Genomic DNA, 14,118 nt, shown 5'->3' on the forward strand with positions numbered 1-14,118 from the left:
AAAGGGAAGAAGCTGGCCCACGGGAATAAGGCTGAGCATCTTTGGGCTGGGGTAGAGGACCAAGGGGCTGTGTAGCCCAGGACCAGAGAAGGGCACTTCTGCAAACATGTCTGAGAAGAGGCACTCTTGACCAGAAAAACTGTATCCTGAACATTTCTGACCCTGAGGTGTACCTGGTTAACGTCCCTAATAATAGTTGTGAGTGTTGTGTGGTCATGGCAACCAATTATGGAGCACGCCCAGCAGAGAAGTAGAGTGCATCATCGAAGAGGCAGTTGGTGTCAGACTTGGTAAAGAAGGCTGGAGGTTGGAGGCATGTCTGAACTCCGCCTCGTTCACAGCTCTGGACAGGTGAGGAGTCCGATTCTCCTGTCCCCTTGTGAAGTGAAAGGGCATCGGATAGGCCCCCTTAATCATTCTTACAAGCTTTTTTTCTAAACTCACTCCCACCTGCTTTTGAACTTTATATCATCTCTCCTGTGGGGTCCAAGAACGACAGCTTCATGAGATAAAAAGCACAGTTTCCATAAATTACAGCTCTGAGTTTTAGCTCTTGGGATTGACATTTGACTTGTGGCAGGTCTTCCTAAGGAAGAAGGGCGGGGGGCGGGGGGACGAAACACAGCAAAGAATTAAGATGCGCCTCTCAGAGGAATGTTTCAGAAATTGATCTGAGTCAGACCCAGCAGAAATCGCTTTCTGAGAAAATGGTCAGAGCACACTAGTCCAAAAATAACAAGAGTTCAGAGAACATCCCAAGTTATCTTGTTGAAAGACAGAATTCCAATGTGATTAATGCATGCAGCCCATCACAGCTAAGGAAAACCCAGGAAAGATTTTAGACAGAATTGTCAAAGATACGTCCTTTAAAAACCAGGCATGCAAATCAAGTCTGCTTTTAGTTACCCAAAGTGTGGCAGTCCAATCTCTGAATCCAAACTAATTCTTTCAGGGACCTCTTTCTTTTTTTTTTTTTTAATCATTTTATTGGGGGCTCGTACAATTCTTATCACAATCCATACATACAATCAATTGTATAAAGCACATCTGTAGCTTCATTGCCCTCATCATTTTCAAAGCATTTGCTTTCCACTTAAGCCCTTAGCATCAGGTCCTCTTTTATCCCCCTCCCTCCCCGCTCCCCCCTCCTTCATGAGTCCTTGATAATTTATAAATTATTATTTTGCCATATCTTTCCCTGTGCGATGTCTCCCTTCACCCCCTTTTCTGTTGTCCATCCCCCAGGGAGGAAGTCACATGTAGATCCTTGTAATTGGTTCTCAGGGACCTCTTTCAAATCCCTGCCTTCACGAGCTCTCTCTAGATTGATTTGTAATCAAATTGATTCCAATGCATAGAGATCAATCCCCTGTAGGGTTTCCAAACCTTAAAGCATATGAAAGAAAACAGGCTCTACTTTCTCCCACAGAGTGGCTGCCCAGTGCTTGTCACACAGCACCACCAAGCTCCTTTCTCTAGCCTGTTAGGGGGCAAAATTGGGAAAAGCAAAAGAATTCACCCAGAAATTTGGATTATCAGGGATTTCTTTTTCTCCTTCCTTTACCTGGAAAGCAATCTTTCTCCAGTTTACCATTCCCACCATTTGCCCAAGTCTTAAACACATTTTGTTTTAAGTTTTGCAGACATCAGCTGCGAACCGAGAAGTCGGGAATCCAAGCAGCGCCAGGCCAGCTTCTCTGGAGGAGCAAATGCAGTGACCTTAGTTTCTGTAAGAAAAACTCTACATCGAGAAGCAATTATTTATTTAACTCTTTAAAAGAAACTTAACATTGTGTGGTATGTGAATTTTATATCAATGAAACTTGTTTTAAAAGAAGTAAATAGATATCCAGAAGGAATCCCAGCCCAGTCCAACCCAGTTCGTAAGTCTGATGTCAGTCTGTAAGTCCCTCTTCGCACTCTTGTAGCCAGAGTTCTGTGACACGGAACGGTGAAGCAGGCAGCAGGAAGAGCAAGCCTGGTGAGTGCAGCGCCCTATGGCTACAGACTCAGGGTCAACATAGCAGGGCTCTGAAAGAGCTCAAGGTTGGGCATGGATGCAGGCAGGGTTCTAGCAGGCATAGAAGGTGGACATGCAGAAAGAGAAGCTCTTCCCAGAGTCCCTCACGCTCATGCCAATGGCCACATGCCCAAGGAGATGTCAGCTAGCTACCATTTGATTGACAGGTTTCTTTCCACCCCTAGCCAGGAGTGTCTAGTGGACACCATCCGGAACCACCACCTCACCCATGTTGTTGTTAGGTGCTAGCAATAGTTTCTCACTCAGCAACCCTGTGTCCAGCAGAACGAAACCCTGCCAAGTTGTGCACCATCCTCACAATTGTTCTTATGGTTGAGCCCATTGCGGCAGCCCCTGGTGTCAGTTTGTGCTGCGCCTCCACTTCACCAACCAGGATTCCTTCTTCAGTGACTGGTCTCTCCTGTAGGTCAGACCAAGTCTCACCATTCTTGTGTCTAAGGAGCATTCTGGCTGTACTTCCTCCAGAACAGATGTTTGTTCCTCTGCCGGTCCTCACTCGCACCGTGATTCGAATGCATAGATTCTTTTTCCATCTTCCTGATTCAATGTGCAACTTCCACATACAGATGAGACCGTTGAAAAGACCATGGGTGCGGTCGGGTGTGCTGCCATCCTCAAAGCGACATCCTTGCTGCTCCACACTTTAAAGAGGCCTCGTGCGGCAGCCTTGCCCAATGGAATATAGCAGTTGATTTCTTGCTTGCTGCTTTCATGAGCGATGATTGTAGATCGAAGCAAGATGAAATCCTTGAAAACTTCAATCTTTTCTCCACTGTCATGTGTTGTCTATTGATCCAGTTAAGAGGATTTTGGTTTCTTTACATGGAGTTGCAATGCATGCTGAAGGCTGTAGTCATTGATCTTCATGAGCACGTGCTTCAAGTCCTTCAATTCGGCAAGCAAAGTTGTGTCATATGCATATTGCAGTTATTGCTAAGCCTTCCTCCAAGCTCGCTCCCAAGTTCTTCTTTACGGAGTCCAACTTCTCATATAACTTCCCAGCAAAGAGACGGGGTAAGTATGGCGAGAGGCTACAGCCCTGACACATACTTTTCCTGATTGGGAACCACTCAGAACTTCCTTGTTCTATGTGCACAACCATTTCCTGTCCGTGTACAGATTCTACAGGCGCACAATGAGCTCAACCAGAGAGGCCTCCAAAGAAAATGCCGCCAATTTACTCCCAAAAGATCAAACATCAAAAAACCTACGGAGCCCAGTTCTATGATGATGGAAGTGGAAGCACCATGAGTCACGGTCAACTTGACAGTGACTTTTTTCAGCCATGCAAACTAGACTGACAGCCCTGGCAGCCTCCCCATCAGCTGCCCTTCGTACTGCCTCCCCAGAGCAACACCTACCTGTTTGGTCAATGCAGGAGGGACGGGAGGACGAAGTGGGGAGCCACAGACCAGCTCTTCAGCACTCCCCCAGCAAGTGACCTCCATCGCTTCCACCCCGTTCCATTGACCCAAACAAGCACTTCAGTCGTTAAGAAAATGTAATCTTATTATGAGCCTGAGCGGAGGAAATATTCATGTCTTACACATTTGCTCTGCTCCTTAGTATAAGAAATCGCATCAGTGTTTTGCTTTTTACTTTGGTTTTTCAAGCCCTAGCTAATTAATCATTCTAGCCAAGAAATGCTTGCCGGGGGTGGGGGGTAGAGGGGTGTCTGAGTTTACTTGTGAAACACAGGCCTGGCCACCCTTGCCCTGCCTCTCCTCTGCCCTGAACCGCTCTTTGAAAGCCACCCTTCCTACACCGGATGAGCCCAGGGAGCCTCTCAGTGGTACACAACAAATACATTTTACCAAGCCAGGTCCATTCCTTTCATCACGACTCCTTGTAATCAATGCCAAATCTCTACAAAGCTACAGAGAGACTTTGTGATATAAGATGGACGTTCCAGAAGGCCATTAGAAAACATTTCCAGTTGAACCAATTGGAATGCCGTGCACGTCGAGGAAAAAGAAGTGATTAGCCCCAAACCACAAAGCTGATAAATGGATCTTATTTCACACCCCTAAATCTGTGTTAATTTGTTAGATGACCATAGAAAGCAAATACAAACTTAGAGTCTCCCAAATGCATTTATATTTTCGCTAAGTACAAATTAAAATCTAATGCACTAACAAGTCGGAAAAGGCTAATGGGAATGGTGGTACCACTCAAAGAATGTAATCAATGTCACTAAATTGTACATATGCGGGGGGGGGGGGGGGAAAGGCTCTGAAAAGCTCAACAGATCTTGGCACCCCACGCTCACTTACTTCCTACCTAATTCCAAACAAAGTGATTTTTTTAAAGTGTACATAAACTTACATATACGCTGTCATTGAAATGAGCTCCTTAATATTTCTAGTCAAACAAAACCTTTCTTCTTTTTGTCTCTTTATTAGCTAATATACCATTGATTTGTAAGACAAGCAGCTTTGAGTAAATGAGAGTAAATCTCTAACTAGGAAGTTTCAGAGAGCAGGTTAGCAGCAGGACATTTGACACTTGGAGGATGGAGGGTCCAAAATCACCTCCTAACCACTGTTCCTCTCCCGGTCTACAGACCAGACACCCGGGGAGACCTGCAATTCTTCCACTGGGCTCTCATCATGCTGGACACTGCCAGGTGCCTTTCTACAAAGGTGAGACCACAACCCCCTGCCTCCGGTGGGAGATGCCACTGAGACCCATACACAGACGAGTGCAAATGGGTGGAGTGTGTGTGTGTGTGTAAGCTGCTTCCCCCTCCAACCAGTGAATGGTTACCATGTCACTGCGGTGACTTCCTCTCGATCAGAACAGCTCCTGGCAGCTCTTCAGAGATGGTGCTCTGCTGTCTGTTGCGGTTGCAGCCACACTGGCTCCACGTGGGAACCGCATGGACGTTACCTTTCCTCTGCCATCTTCGTAATCTCCGATAGGTTTGAGTGCATGGTTGAAACCCGTTCTGGTGCCTTCCGCCGCAGAGGACTCACTCTCCTGCTCTATATCATGTACCACTCCTCTTCCGGTGATCATCTGGTGATCATCCAAGAAAGGAGCCATCTTTTCCAACTCCCATCACACTCCTACCCCAGCTCCCAGCAAGAGCCTTGGTCTTGTTGAATCAAACACATATCCCTAGTTTCCTGGGAAAAGGCATGTACTAGATTTATGGTTCACTCTGCATTTAGAGGAAGCAGCCTTCAGCATTACATCAGGCTATTTTTTCTATTTCAGCCACAATTACCACCTCGGTCCTCCATGAGCTTCCTACAAGTGGCAGTCGATGGATGTGGACAATTGATTGTTTTTGTTTTAAGACACGGGTCATAGCTTTCTTTGAGTATCAGAACCAGGGCTTATGGCTTTGTCGTTTGGTTTTTTTCTCTAAGTTAAGCAGTGGTGTCCAATCAGAATAAAGAGAGGCTGCGTTTCTTCCCCAATACGCATTTCCTAGAGACCGAAATTCCCTCTGGATGCAGGTCAATGTGACTGGCCAGAATCACAAAGCAAGCAGTTGCCTTTGAGTTTTGGCCACGCTATCTGTTTCTACGACCAGCCAGAAGCACATTTCCTCCAAGGCACCTCGGGGTGACTGTGACCTACCAGTATGTAAGGCAGTTAGCTAGCCTCACCCGGGGGCTTCAGGGTTGGATCATTATAACATAAATGTGCAAAGCTCCACCTGGAGAGAGACAACAACCTCCACGCCCTGTCTGGGGCACCAGTCAAAGCCAGGTCAGGACCGTGAGAAAGAACCAGAAACCATGAGGTGGACACGCTGGCTTCCGAAGCCAAGGTCACAAAGTGATGTAGACGGAAGAGAGATGGCTCAGAGGGTCTTTTAGAGTCGCCATTCAGGATGCACACCCCCTCAGTCAACTTTCCAGGAGGCTCTGGGTGGTTCAAACGGTGCCGTGACTCCGTGACACCTGGCAGGTGGGTGGTTGCAGTACACTCGGAAATGCCTCTGAAGAATGGCTTCCCCAACTCCAGCTCTCCTTCAGCACACGTGGGGCCGCCCAGAGCCGGAACTGGTTCAACAGCAGCACAGCTTCTGATTGCGCCATGGTTGGGACGTTCTCCCCTGAGTCCCTGTTGCTCAGGATTAGGTGACAGTGGAAATGAGGGAGTCCACTGCGCTCTGATCCCAATCGGCTCAAATCAGTTCCAGAACCTTGAAGTAAGCGTGTCTGCAAAGTCAAAGTCACAGTAAGAAAAAACTCAGATTCCAGAAGCCTCTACAGATGAGAAGAAAGCAGCAGACATATTTAAGAAACGTACCCTGAGGGATTCTTTTCTTTTGTTCAGTATAGAATTATCAAATGATCTACATCTCATGGATAGAACCTGGAGATTCATTTATCCCAAAGTTTGCAGGCCCCGCTTGTCCAGGAAGGCGTTAGTTATGTGCTCTTTCCCCAGGGAGCAGCAGCAAGGAGAGAAGTACAATTTATTTTTTTATTGCTGAGTTGGGCATTTCCAATGATTTTTGCAGATGTATCTTCAGGAGATTTTGAGACATATTTTATTTGTTGAATATCTCCATGCCCTGACATAATTTCCATTATTTAATAGAAACTAGAGTTTGGAGATTCATTTCCACCCCTTTTTCAACCCTTTGAATAAGCCATACTTATTCCTTGAGTTGATTGCGTTGTACATTTGAAGACCTGCGCAGGTGAACAAGGATGAAGGGAAACAGTGCTGTAGATCCAGTCCCTGCTGCAACTTCCCGGCGCCTTTTTCTTCCTTGGGAGCAGTCTTTCATGGCGCGGTCCTAGTGACCAGCAGGCAAGTCCTTCAGACATCCTGTCACTGGTGGTGCACTAGCTGCCAGCAACCGAGAGCCTGCCTGAGAGACAAACCCACCCCAAACCAGCTGCCACCAAGGCCCTTCTGTGGAAAGAAACTCTGCAGCTTTCAGTCCTTCCCCGGCTCATTCAGAGCAAGAGCCGTTTAGGTAAGATCACATCGCCGTCTGCACACACAGCAAGCTGACAGTCACAGGGTGGTGAGAGAGCTCGGCTTTGTCAGCCGACAGAGATCCTGAGCGCAGGTCCACCTGCCATGCTCTCCCACTCAGCCACTTATGTTTGGGGTCCAGAAGGCAGATGCTGGCTTCTCACCCCTCTGTGTGCACGTCCAGACATTGCTCCCCACTCTGTCCTTGTGGAAGTTCCCATCCTAGCCTTTCTCTGGCCATCACAGCCATCGAATCCATCTCAACTTGTGACAACCCTAAAGGGTGAATAGAGTTTCCCTTCTGAGACATTGAATCTTTACAGGAACAGGCAGCTCCTGTTTTCTCCCTTGGAGCAGCTGATAGATTTGAACCGCTGACCTCGTGGTTAGCAGGTCAGTGCATAACCCACTGTGCCACAGAGATTCTCCTTCTGTGTATAGAGCTGACCCTCTCTTGATTAGTCACCAGTGTCACTTGAAAAATACAAGAGGTCCTCATTGAACTTGCAACATAAAACGCATCGCAGATTTGGAAGACTTGGTGCTAACAGCAGGCTCTAGACCCAATCTACCATTAGCACTTGCATGGTGGCTAGTCCGGCGAGGGCACTGCGAGGGCTAACTACACCTGAGAGCTTGGTGACCTAGCGGGAACAAAATGTAAACGATCTCATTGGCATCTCATTAGACAGGTCCTGTTGGAACAATACGATGTTTGCTACATGGAGTTAAAGAAGATGTATTATTAAAATGAATCCCACCTGTTTATTTTTCCTTTTTTCTGTGGTGACGAAATAAATTTTATATTACCCTGGCAGCACAAATGGTGGCTCAGAGCCTATTTCTGTTGTACAGACCTGCTATCTACTATTCACTGCACGACACTGTCAGTGTTCGTTCTCACTTGGCTTTCCTCGCCAGACTGGGCGCCCTCGACAGACAGGAAGAGTGCATTGCAGTGCCCAGAGAGATCCTGGAAATGACACGGTAAATAATCCGTGGATGCTTGTTGAATCAATGAAATGGTGGCCAAAAGAATGACAAAATTTCTTGGAATTATGTCCTCATTGGAATTGCTCACACCGTTCATCTTCTTGTCACAAGGTCGTCACCTCCTAGGGCTACCATAATAAAATATCAATAAGCAGGTGGCTTTAGAGCGCAGAAATTGATTTTCTTACAGTTCTTTGCATTTTTTATTCACGCAATGTATTGGGAACATTATCATACCTGTGATACAAAGTCAACTTCGAAACCAGGTAAAACTCTCTTGCCTTCATATAGCTGATTGGGCGAAACGGTACATTGTTTTCCCACTGACAGAACGCATGCAGAACTTTCTCATTCTTAAACCACAATATACTTAGAAGACATGTAAAACTCACTTGCCCTCCATGCACATGATTGAGAGAAAGCCTACGTCGTTTTCTCGTCCACAGAAAGTGCTGAGAACATAGCAACCCTGGCTTCTCCAAAGTGCACCTGGAAAACTTGAAACTCTTTTGACTTCCTGTAGTTGTTTTTCTTTTGGGAGAGGGTGTTTTGTTTTGGGTTTTTTTGTTGTTGTCATTATTTATTTATTTTCTTTTTCTGTTTTATTGTGAATTGGGGGATCGGTTACAAAGCAAATCAACTTCCAACTCCACAATTCATATACATTGTTTCATCCATAGATCCTTTATTTATCATTTATCCTACTTCTTCTCTGAGTTTCCTGTTTACGTTTCTCTCTTTTTCTTAGCCTTTCCTGCCTTCTGAACTTTCTCTTTGGGCAAGTGTGATTGTAAGGTTTTATGTCGGTTTGGCTGGCCCAAGAATCTCTCACGATGTGATCCAACCCACATGCTTCCATGATGGGATCCTCTGTGACTCAGCCTTGATTCAACTGATAGGGATTCACTTGGGCGGTGGCCTGTCCTTCGTGTATAGATTGACACCGTGGGGAAGCTCACACATTTGGATCCCGCAGTCTGGTTCAATGACTTCCAGTTGATGCCAGGAGCCATCAGCTGGCTGCCCACCTTGGTTGGCCTTGAATTAATTCGGCTCTCCATTGATCAGCCTGCGGTCTTCCTGCTCCATCTTCCTACAGCTACATGCACTTGGAGAAACCTCCAGCTTACCATCTGGGTGTGTCTGAGTATTTTAGAGAAACAAATCCACAGAAACTCATATGCATAAGAGAGAATTTTATATAAAGGGGAAGTGTACATCAAGAAAACATCCCAACCCAGTGCTGTCAAAGCCCACAAATTCAACATTAGCCCATATGTCCGATACCGATCCACAAAGTCCTCCTCCATCTCACAAAACACACGCAGTGACACCGACTACAGGAGGAAAACTGCATCAGTGAGCACGTAAGCATCTCAGCGCGGGCAGGGGTCTCCACAAGGCTGCTCCAGCACCCAGGGCTGCATCAGGGTAGGTCCATGTGGCTTCTCCTTTGGGATGCCTTGCAGGAAGTGAGCCTTGCCAGCTGAAGCAGGGAACTGGCTAAGGCAGCTACACCCTGGTCCGACTATCACAAAGCAAGAGACCAAAGAACTAGAAAGGTGAGGTTCACCAAGCCATTTATCTCTCCACCCTAAAATTATCCACACATGTGTTTATTGGCCTGATTGGCACAATAAACATTAACTATCTCACCATCTGACCTAGTGACTTGAACTGGACTAGACTAACCTCTTCTCCAACTGTGTTAGTCATTTCTGGATATAAATTTCTTTTGATAGACATACTCATACAAGTATCACTGGTTTTGCCTCTCTAGAGAACCCAGCCTAATACAGCAAGCAAGAGCCTTTTGATCTCAAGTGGTTGCTTATTCTGAAGAGTGCAGCCTCCCTAGGATTATTGTTCTCCCTACAGTCTACCGCTTGGCTGAACATTGAGCCATGGAAGTGAACTTAGTTCCAGGCCTGAGGGGTATCATCTCCAGGGCTCCACCAATATCTAACAGAACAATAAGCCTGGCCTTAGTATTTTTTGTTTCGTTTTGTTTTTTAATATTTTATTGGGGGCTCTTACATATCTTATAACAATCCAGACATTCATGGTGTCAAGCACATTTGTACATATGCTGCCATCATTCTTTTTAAAACATCTGCCTGGTCTTGTTTTTATAATTTTGAGTTTGGGTCCAATTTTTTTCCCATCCCTACTGAGCACCTTCTAATATGATGCTTTACAGAATAGTCGGTAGTGGTTCCAGGCAGTATTTAAATTTTCTGATCGCCAGGTCATAGAGACTGAAGTCTACATGGTCCATTCATCCCCTGGACTAATTGTTTTTAGGGGTCTTCAATTTTGTTCACTTTGCTCTACTCCAGATCTATAGGCAAGTCAGTACTAGCTCTTTAGATAACCACTTGCAAGCTTTTAAGACCCGATTCGTTACTCCCCAAAGTAGAGGAGGGTTGGGCATTCTGTGTGGACTTTGGAATGCCAATGGACTTTTCTGTCTTCTAGACTATGGTCCTGAGCCTCACTGACAAAACAAAATAACCCAAGCTCTAAGCTGGGCCACATTCAAAATTCCAGGTTTTAGGACTACAATCTAATTTAGGGAGGGACACAATCCAATCCATAGCTCATGGAGATCACTCCCAGTGGTTGGTATGTGTATACCCATATATTCTCATGAAGTGTTTCATGAATATTCCAAAACTACACTGAACATTATGCTTTCAAACTCAAACGTGAACATTTATCTTATGAGTGGGTCGGGCTGGCTACTGATGGATAAAACCTTCTACGTGACTTTCACCCTTTCACAGAATGTGGCTGCTTAGTCAGCTGCTCCATTGAGTTCCCGGCGACTCCAGGTATGGCCCCTTGACCAGCAATGTGAGCCTCACCTGGAAGCTGGTAGGAAATGCAAAACTGCCGCCCCCTCCCAAACCTGTAGAAGTGGGAGCTGAATTTTCACAAGATCCCTGATGAATTGTGTGCCTGATCTGTGTTTTGTTGTGGTGGTGATGGTGGTTTCTCTGCAAAATGAGAAGGGCCACCCGGGAGCTTAACTTTCATTGCTTTTCTTTCTTCACACGTTGTTCACGAAATATGATTGGAGCATTTGCTCTGTGGAAGGCGCTGTCCTGGGCCTGGAGGAGGCAAAGATGAGCCAGGTACACGGGTCTCAGGTCCGAGACTGTGCTCCCTGTACTGAGTCCTTGTTCCTGATGCAGCAGCTGGACACCCAGCAACTAGGCTCCAGGCAGCTCTGCAGAATGACAGGGCGATGAAGAGGTCAGAAACGCTGTAAAATGGCCCCGTGTGTGGAGTCTAGAGACAGCTGCATCATGAATCTTTCATTCTGAGGGTGCCCAGAGGAAATGAAACTGCCAACCGTGCCTTTCTGCCAAAGAAGGAAACTTTCCCCTCTGTCTCCATGGAGACCCAAGAAGCCGCAAAGCCTCCACCAGCTCCCTGGTCCCCAAGCTCAGGTTCAATCCAGCTGAATTCCCTTTTGTCTGTGTCTCGGGAGTGGCGGGAGTTTTCTTACTCTGGGGAAAAGCTGGCGAGCTACCTGCGGGCTTTAAAAAAATGTTTTTTTATCACATCTGCTTGTTTCTGGAGAGCAAAATCCATTCCAGTGTCAATGTCAACAGCGTCCGCAGCCGCTCCATGAAGGGCAGTGAAACCTCAATTAACTCTCACCAGCTTCATTCCATCCATTCCTCCAATTACAATTGCATTCGCACACCGTGTCAAATGTATCTGCCTAGTGTGCTTACCGTCAACACGGTGGCCTTGAAAACATACCAAGGAACTTACCCACAAAGGACGCTATTATTTGTTTGCATGTCTATAAGGTCCGTTCTCTATAGGCACATGGATCGCGCTCAAACTTACTAGTGGTGACAAGGGGCAGGAGGCCGGGCAAGAGTGGAAGTATGATGGCCAAGGACACACTGCGTCTGTTCATGGTGATGGATATTGGTGATGGTTGCGCATCAGTAGAGAGGCACGTGGCACTGAATTAGGCACATGAAAGATGTTCAGCTCGTCGATGGCATCTTGTCACAATAAAAAGTTTAGAAAGAGAAACGTGCACCTGCACCTTTTGTGCTTTTACTGGTGAAAATGGGTCTCGAATGTGCTCCACCAAGGCCTTCCCACCACCACCCTCACCCCCACCCCCACCCGGCAGTGTCTGCTCTTTGCGCGGAGCAAGGTCACACAGTCTGTCTTGAAACTCATGTTCAAATGTTCTTTTTAACCTGCTGAACGATCTCTACAGCTGGTGATGGAAAGGGCTAAGAGAGACCGCTCAGTGCACCTCCACCCCCACCCCACTTCAGCTGGCGCCCAGGGCACATGCCAAATGCCCAGCTGCCCTGCTGGACCTGGGGGAACTGGGCAGTCTACGGAGCCCTTCAGGAAAGAGGGGCACACACCCCGAGCAGGTGAGAAAGGTGAGCGCAGGCTGAAATCAGAAGGAGGAAGGCGAGTTGCCTGGGTGGGAAGAGGGAGTGCTTCCAGGGTGCAAAGGATGCTGAGCTCCAGGGCTGACTGAAAGGCTAGTGTTAAATCTCCCAGAGGCACCAGGAAGAAAGGTCTGCTGATTGCAAGGTGGACATTGAAAACTCTGGAGAACAGTTCTGCTCTGAGGCTTGTGGGGGCTTCTGAAGTCCGAGGGGACTCTATACCAACGGGTGGGCACCGGGTCGGAACCAGGATGGAAAACAGGTCCAACCGTCCAGCTAAAGCAAGAGGGTCTGGCAGCCGTGGTGGTGGGCAGGGCATACCCTTGTGTCTTGTCTCAGTGTGCACCCCTCCTTCCTGCAGGGCTCCATCGACGCCACAGTCCGCGGAGGTTCCAGCACAGGCGCGCTGTACAGGTGAAGCTGTGGAACCCACATCTGGCAGCTGTGGGCAGACTGTGGCAAACCAAGGGAGACCCTGTGGGCTCAGGAAAAAGCGATTAGAATGATTATTATCTTTTATCTGCCAGTCTTGGGTTGTTTCTGACATATGATTTCATTGTCTTGTTTTGTGTTTTATCTATGATGGTCATAGTTCCCATTTCTCAGTTAGAGAAACAGAAGCGGAGAGAAGTTGTGTATGGAATGAACGTGTCTAGGCCTGCCCCTGCCTTTCCTGAAAGCAACCTTCCAAGTAACTCAAAGCCAAACGCATTGCTAACAAGTCGATTTTGACTCATGGCAGCGCCAGGGTGGAACGACTCCTTCGACTGTTCTTGACTGTAATCTTTCTGAGTGGGATAGAACTGCCAACCTGTGGGTTAGTAGTACCACCTAGGGACCTCTGTCTCCCGGATCACTGTTGTAAAACTTCATTTGTGGAAGGGCAAGTGTGGTTAAGCAGTCGGTTGCTAACCAGAAGGTCAGCAGTTCAAACCCACCAGCTGTTCCCCAGGAGAAAGATGAGGCAGTCTATTGCTGTCAGACTTGAAAGCCTTGGAAACCCTGTGAGGGAGGTCTTCTCCCCGAGCGGGTCTGTCTGAGTCAGGATCAGCTCAACGGCGCAGGAAACAACAAAGGAAAGAGCCAACTCTCCAGCTGTAGGGCAAGTCCGCGGAGCTGGAGTTCTCTCACACACGATGACTGGTGTTCTGCTTACTTCCTTAGGGAAATTTTCCTGACGCTTTGTCTGCCTGCTCCCTTAGCATCTGATGGTGCCCCACCCAAACTCCCAAATGTCCATTCTGCTTGCCTGTCTTCCCCACCCAGGCCCACTTTGTAGTGTTCACTGTTCTCCCTCCCACCCTCCACCCCCGACACACAAGAGCACACACACATGCATGCACATGCACACAGAGAGAAACAGAGGGTGCATGCTCAGTGCTAAGTGAATGTGGCGATAAATGAATAAAGCACTCCGTTTTGCAGAATAACCATGTCAATGATGCACTGACAAAATGCTGGGAGCAGCCAGGGGAGGTGGCGGGCAGGGCCTGGGGGACTGATGCGGGCAGGCAGGCACTCGGGGAGTCACTGAGGGTACTTGCCTGTGAGGACCCTTGCGATTGAATCCCCCTGAAGTTAGGACTTGTCCAAGGGAGGGTCCTGTGAGTGGCCGGGGCAGAGCTGCGGCATCAGCCCTAAGAGCAGACCCGGCTCAGTGAATTCTTAAGTAGCGTTGACCTTTAGTCCAATGCTCGA

Source organism: Tenrec ecaudatus, chromosome 13 (genome assembly GCF_050624435.1).
Source record: "Tenrec ecaudatus isolate mTenEca1 chromosome 13, mTenEca1.hap1, whole genome shotgun sequence".
NCBI lineage: Eukaryota > Metazoa > Chordata > Mammalia > Afrosoricida > Tenrecidae > Tenrec > Tenrec ecaudatus.